The following is a 7,882-nucleotide window of genomic DNA, read 5'->3' as shown; positions in this document are numbered from 1 at the left end:
ATTCTTATCTACAGAGATAAGAAACTTGGATGTAAACTAACAATTCATGCTATTTTTATAAGTCCAAGGGCCATAACTTAATGGAAAATCAACGGACCGAGATGGAATTCGAACTTGATCTGTAACTTGTTATGGCAAAGCAGTGTACCAAATATCAAATGAATATCTGCAAGCACAACCAAAAAAAGTCCAGAAAACTGATAATTCATGCTAATTTTCAAGTCCAAGGGCCATAACTAAGCGAAAAATCAACGGATTGAGACCAAATTCAAACTTGATCTGTAACTTGTTATGACAAAGCAATGTACCAAATATCAAATGAATTATTATCTGGAAGCACAACCAAAAAAAGTCTGGAAAACTATTTTTCTAAGTCCAAGGGCCATAACTAAGTGAAAAATCAATGGACCGAGATGAAATTCAAACTTGATCTGTAACTTGTTATGGCAAAGCGACATACCAAATATAAAATAAATATCTGCAAGAACGGAGAAAAAAAGTGCGGAAAACTGGACAGACGGACGGAGCGCAAACCTAAAGTTGACTCCGTCGGTAGGGGACTAGTAATCGGATTAAAAGAGGAAATCGCAGTACTTTATTTTGAGAAAGCAATTCTATTATTATTTCTGAATTGTGATCTACGCATCGTTAAGAAGTGGGAGCATGGCGTTATACTGTACTTGATGTTACGAGTTCATTTAAAAAAAAAAAAAGATATAGAAGTTGGGAATATAATATATTTAAAGTTGAAGGTTCATGTATTTTTTATCTTAAATTTTTTTGTAAATCTAAAAAGTAATGCAAGGGTTCTAGGTTTGATCGCTGATTGATTCAATGAATTTTTTTTCTCTTACAATACCTTAGTAATGTCAATACACGAGGGTTAATCCAAAAGTTTGTGGATTGTTTAAAATGCACTGTTATAAACTAGAAACTTTAGGTAATATGACATATGACATCATTATACATCCATCTCAGACAGTTTAGATTACAAACTGTGATAAAGTCCTTCTGCCAAAATCTATCCTGCTTTGTTTTTGCCAAAAGATAAAGAGTAATTCAAATGATGTTGTTTAGGGGCATTTATTAAAATATGAACATAGAAATCACTGAACAGTGTAACAGAAAACTAATATACATTACAAGTATCCCATGTATAAAAAAAAAAAAAAAAAAAAAAATTATAAATACATACAACTACCAGTATACTTGGGAAAACTATGCATCATGTAATGAACAAGAGGCCCACAGTAAAGAGTCACAGGCCTTATCAGTCACCTGAGTATTAGTTAGTATTAGTTAAAAGTATCACTAATCCCACAGGCCTTATCAGTCACCTGAATATTAGTTAAGTATCACTAGTCCCCAGGCCTTATCGGTTACCTGAGTTTTAGTTAAGTATCACTAGTCCCACAAGCCTTATCAGTCACCTGAGTATTAGTTAAGTATCACTAGTTCCCAGGCCTTATTGGTTACCTGAGTATTAGTTAAGTATCACTAGTCCCACAAGCCTTATCAGTCACCTGAGTATTAGTTAAGTATCACTAGTCCCCAGGCCTTATCGGTTACCTGAGTATTAGTTAAGTATCACGAGTCCCCAGGCCTTATCAGTCACCTGAGTATTAGTTTAAAGTATCACTAGTCCCCAGGCTTTGTCAGTCACCTGAGTATTAGTTAAAAGTATCACTAGTCCCCAGGCCTTATCAGTCACCTGAGTAGTAGTTAAGTATCACTAGTCCCCAGGCCTTCTCAGTCACCTAAGTATTAGTTAAGTATCACTAGTCCCCAGGCCTTATCGGTCACCTGAGTATTAGTTAAGTATCACTAGTCCCACAAGCCTTATCAGTCACCTGAGTATTAGTTAAGTATCACTAGTCCCCAGGCCTTATCAGTTACCTGAGTATTAGTTAAAAGTATCACTAGTCCCCAGGCCTTATCAGTCACCTGAGTATTAGTTAAAAGTATCACTAGTCCCCAGGCCTTATCAGTCACCTTAGTATTAGTTAAGTATCACTAGTCCCCAGGCCTTATCGGTTTCCTGAGTATTAGTTAAGTATCACTAGTCTCCAGGCCTTATCGGTCACCTGAGTATTAGTTAAGTATCACTAGTCCCCAGGCCTTATTGGTTATCTGAGTATTAGTTAAGTATCACTAGTCCCACAAGCCTTATCAGTCACCTGAGTATTGGTTAAGTATCACTAGTCCCCAGGCCTTATCGGTTACCTGAGTATTAGTTAAAAGTATCACTAGCCCACAGGCCTTATCAGTCACCTGAGTATTAGTTAAAAGTATCACTAGTCCCCAGGCCTTATCAGTCACCAGAGTATTAGTTAAGTATCACTAGTCCCCAGGCCTTATCGGTCATCTGAGTATTAGTTAAGTATCACTAGCCTACAGGTCTTATCAGTTACCTGAGTATTAGTTTAAAGTATCACGAGTCCCCAGGCCTTATCAGTCACCTGAGTATTAGTTAAAAGTATCACGAGTCCATAGGCCTTATCAGTCACCAGAGTATTAGTTAAGTATTACTAGTCCCCAGGCCTTATCGGTCACCTGAGTATTAGTTAAGTATCACTAGCCCACAGGCCTTATCAGTTACCTGAGTATTAGTTTAAAGTATCATGAGTCCCCAGGCCTTATCAGTTACCTGAGTATTAGTTTAAAGTATCACGAGTCCCCAGGCCTTATCAGTCACCTGAGTATTAGTTAAAAGTATCACTAGTCCATAGGCCTTATCAGTCACCAGAGTATTAGTTAAGTATTACTAGTCCCCAGGCCTTATCGGTCACCTGAGTATTAGTTAAGTATCACTAGCCCACAGGCCTTATCAGTTACCTGAGTATTAGTTTAAAGTATCATGAGTCCCCAGGCCTTATCAGTCACCAGAGTATTAGTTAAGTATTACTAGTCCCCAGGCCTTATCGGTCACCTGAGTATTAGTTAAGTATCACTAGCCCACAGGCCTTATCAGTTACCTGAGTATTAGTTTAAAGTATCATGAGTCCCCAGGCCTTATCAGTCACCTGAGTATTAGTTAAAAGTATCACTAGTCCATAGGCCTTATCACTCTTTTGAGTATTGGTTAAGAGCATCACTGGTGCCAAGGGTTATGAAATCTAGAAAAAGATTTATTTCTTGATCTGCCTATCTTAAACTAAATTATAACATTCAGCAACAGTATTAAACAATATGTGTTCTTAATACTTAAATGCTCCTGAAAGTGCCTATACTGATTTGAAAAGAATTGGAATGGTAGTTATCAAGAAGTTAAAAATGTTTTATTATTGTTCACACTTTTGATAACTGACCATTTTGGCCCCACTCTGGAACCAAAACCACTACTTCTGTAATCATTGAATTTACAATTCTGGTAAAGGACTACCTGTTCTTTCGAAATATCCATTTCGTTTCAATTCAGTATCAACAGCACTAAAGAAGATGCAAATAATTTTGTTCAATACATACAATAATCATTTCAGTTCTTTTTAAGATATTAACCATTTGACAGAAAAATGGCCACTATCTGGCCACGTGCATATTGCCACCACTCTCTCGCTCATTTTTGGGGATTTCTTCTACTGTTTCACAATCAAGGCTACCAAACGCTGAATAAAGTATTTCAGTAGTCCAGTATCCTACAGCATCGTGAAGTTCAAGGTCATGCCAATCAAGGTTGTTTTACACATCGCCACTTCTCCATCGACTGAAAATGGTATTCCTGAAATTATTATAATGATGTAGATTAGCTATAAGCATTATTTACGAACTGACTGAAAACAGATTTTGTGGTACGTCTTGTCAAATGAGATGCTCGCACGGGAAAATGCTTTACGCCTAACACAATGTCTGTCACTTTGTTGCTAACTTGAGCTTAAAACTGAAAGTAGCTTTCTCTGATCAGAGGATGTTCATACCCATTATGCATGTCTGGAGTCCGTCTACAAAGTTTTTATATTTTACAGCGAATTACAAAAGTTTTCAATTGACTGCTAGATTGATCAATAGACTTTACAATTTGGTCAGCCAAGTATCACATTTGATCTGAATTTAGGTCACAAAGTTACTCAAGCATAGATTGTTTTACAGGTAAATCTCAGTTGATTTCAGTGTCTTTTGCAGCTATTTCCCTATTTTTTTTTTTTAAAGTGAACATCAATAAAATCAAATCTGATTATATTTCTCTCTCAAATATACATTTGATTACTTTAACATGTTTAAGTAAAAAAAAAAAATAATATGAACTCTCTCTTTCAAATTTGTAACATTATTTCATTGACAAGTGGTTCTGGAATAAAATTAAATTTTTATCTTTCTTTTTCAAAAATACTTTTCATTACTTTAAGTAAAGGAAAGGGTGAATTCTCTCTCTCTCTCTCTCTCTCTCTCTCTAATACAATTTTTTAGCTCACCTGAGCCAAAGTCTCAAGTGAGCTTTTCTTATCAAAATTTGTTTATGGTCAGTCATCGTCGACATCGTAAACTTTGTCACATTTTCGACTTCTTCTCAAGAATCGCTGGGCCAATTTCAACCAAACTTGCCACAAAGCATCCTTGGGTGAAGGGCTTTTAAGTTTGTTCAAATGAAGGGCCATGTCCCTTTCAAAGGGGAGATAATCACAAAAATAGAGTGGGGTCATTTAAAAATCTTAAGAACCACTGGGCCAGAAAAGTTGAAATTTACAAGAAAGCTTCCTAACATAGTGCAGATTCAAGTTTGTTCAAATCTGTCCCCCCCCCCGGGGGGGGGGGGGGGGGGGGGGTTGGATGGGGCCACAATAGGGGATCAAAGTTTTAACTTTTACTAACTAATATATAGGATACATCTTTAAAAATCTTCTTCTCAAGAACCACTGAGCCGGAAAAGCTGAGATTTACATGAAAGCTTCCTGACATAATGCAGATTCAAGTTTGTTCAAATCATGCCCCCCCCCCCCCCCCCCCCGGGGGGGGGGGGTGGATGGGGCCACAATAGGGGATCAGAGTTTTACATACAAATATATAGGAAAAATCTTCTCAAAAACCACTGAGCCAGAAAAGCTGATATTTACATGAAAGCTTTCTGACATATTTCAGTTTGTTAAAATCATGGCCCCCAGGGGTAGGATAAGGTCACAAGGGTGTGTGTGTGTGTGTGTTTTATATATTTTAAAAGCTTCTCATTTTACATTTATTGAACCATACATTCAATACAATGGTAGATTGCTATATATGCATGTGTATATAAAATTTAATACGCTTTACCTGTAAAACAGCAAAACTAACTTAACGAAAATTGATTATCCCTGTCTGTATCAATCACATATTGGTGGCTTCATTAATAATTTTTTCAGGAATTTAATTCTATACATGTACTTTGTACAAATGTTTTAAGAAAACATGTATAACACAAATATTAAAGTAGGAAAAGGATTAAAGACTTGCATTATTGCATTAGCAAACTCTTTATAAAATGAGAGAGAGATTTAACAAATACTGACTGGCCAGTGGGGGGAAAAAACACGGTCACAGGTATGTGTATATCTGTTACATAACAATTCCTGTCTGTTTTAACGCCTATCATCAATCGGCGCACGCTTTACCCGTAAAACAGCAAAACTGATTATCCCTGGCAGTATCTATCACATATTGGTGGCTGTATAACACAAATATTAAAGTGGGAAAAGATTAAAAACTCTTTATAAAATGAGAGGGAGAGAAATATTAAAGTGGGAAAAGGATTAAAACTCTTTATAAAATGAGAGGGAGAGAGACAGAGAGAACTACTTAACATTACTGACTGCAAAAACGGTCACAGGTATTTGTTACATAACACTTCTCGTCTGTTTCAACGCCCCAGACATCTTCGCCCGTGAAACAGCAAAAGTAACTTCACGAAAACTGAATTATCCCTGTCTTGTTTCTATTGTGTAATTCTGATGTTAGTACCGCCCATGCGATAACAAGGTGGGAGCAGGGACCTATATACTAATAGTATATAGGTCCCTGGTGGGAGGAGCTCGTTTTATCACATGTGATAACAAAACCCTATTGATGATAACCAGATACAATACCTGAACAAAAGAAAATCACTGTAAATATGTGACAATTTCTTGCTATTCTAGCAAAACCATTCAGTCTTCTATTGTTCAGTTATTCTATTTATAGTTTTCAGGGTTGGTTAGTGCAAATCTACCTAGCAGTGTATTTCTTTGGGAATTTTACACCTATTCAGCTTATGACCATGAAAAAAATAAGATGGGGAGATACTTTAGACATGTTAGAAATGGGAAAAAAAATTCTGAAGAAACAAAAAAAGAAATTATTGACCTATACAATGAAAAAAATTCTTTTCCTGTTCATAATCGGTAAAACTGGAGTGTTAAATTATTTTATTTACAGTATTGTCACTCACACTGAGAAAAAAAAGTTGTCAATTCTTTGTCATACCTGAGTAACTTTGTGACCTAAATTCAGACCAAATATGATACTTTGCTGACCAAATTGTAAAGTCTTTTGATCAATCCAAGGGGATTCAAGTTTGTTCAGATGACGGGCAAGGTCTCCTTCCATGGGGAGGTGATTACACAAATACTGACAGGGTATGTTACTGTGTTTGTTTATGGCCAAATTCCAAGGTCAGGAGAACAACACCTTTAATGTGTACGTCTATTTTCAAGGTGAGGACATATAGAATATCACACTCTAATGTTGATCTCGGACCTGGGATTGGCCCCGACAGTTGATCTCGGCCCGATCCCGTATTGTTTATATCATATACCTAAAACACAACAAGTTGATAGATATATAAACATTTTTTTTAAAATTGGGTGGGGGGGGGGGGGGTACTGACCCTACGGGCTCGGGCCGAGATCAACTCTCGGGGCCAATCCCAGGTCCGAGATCAACATTAGAGTGTGATATTCTATATGTATCAGCCCTGATACACCTATCTTGGCTAGGGTGAGACAGCTGCTCGGCCCGTTGTCAAGGGGCTGCCTGAGACGCCCTCAAATTTCAAATTACTATTTCTTCTTTGATCATTTGATATCTAACAAAAGTGCATGAAAAATGATGTTACACACAAAAAAATTGTTTAATGTAATGCTTTTTTCCACCAAAAAAAAAAAAAATTAAAGCAGGAAAATTAAATAAAAACGTTTTCAAAAACAGCGCCAAACTGTAGCGAGTATCTAAGCAAAGGGAGATAACCCAAGTAACAATTGTTTATTTAGAACAATAACACGTTTTAGCTTTAAAATTAAACAATCAACGTTCCGGGCAATAGAAAGTAGTAGGACAATATATTATGGAGGGGTGTACCGAAGCATTTTTAGAAATTCCTGGTCCTAATGGAGATCAAAATGTTTTAATTACGGCAATTTTGATGTAGAAAACCGCTTTAAAGCGATTTCGGAGAGTGAAACCACCGAAGTCATACAAAGTAAGAGAAACAAGAACACTTCAAGAAAGACAGACGGACACATGAAAGTCTTATACGACTGGCTTGTTAATATTTGCGACGAAAACAGAAGACTTCATGAGATACCGGCAAAAGAATTGAACATGTATTTGGCCAGATTCTTTTTGTCTGTGAGAAAGCCGGACGGCGCGGCGGTGAATACGAACCGGACACATTACGGAGCTACTTGGGAAGTTTTTCTAGATACGTACTTGAGGGACAACATGAGCATAATCTTGTGGAATCACACCTATCCATCCATGCAAGAGAAGTTCTGATGTCTAAAAAAAAAAAAGATCTAAAATCCCAGGGACTTGGCAACAAAAATAGAAAGACAGAACCGATATCTTTCGAAGATTTTCAACGACTTATAAATGCTAAACAGATAGGAAATGGTAAGAAACTTACTTTAGTAGAAGGTAACATTCCCAAAACAAAACAAAT

This window comes from Ostrea edulis, chromosome 6 (genome assembly GCF_947568905.1).
Source record: "Ostrea edulis chromosome 6, xbOstEdul1.1, whole genome shotgun sequence".
Lineage (NCBI taxonomy): Eukaryota > Metazoa > Mollusca > Bivalvia > Ostreida > Ostreidae > Ostrea > Ostrea edulis.
This window is presented reverse-complemented; position numbering follows the sequence as displayed.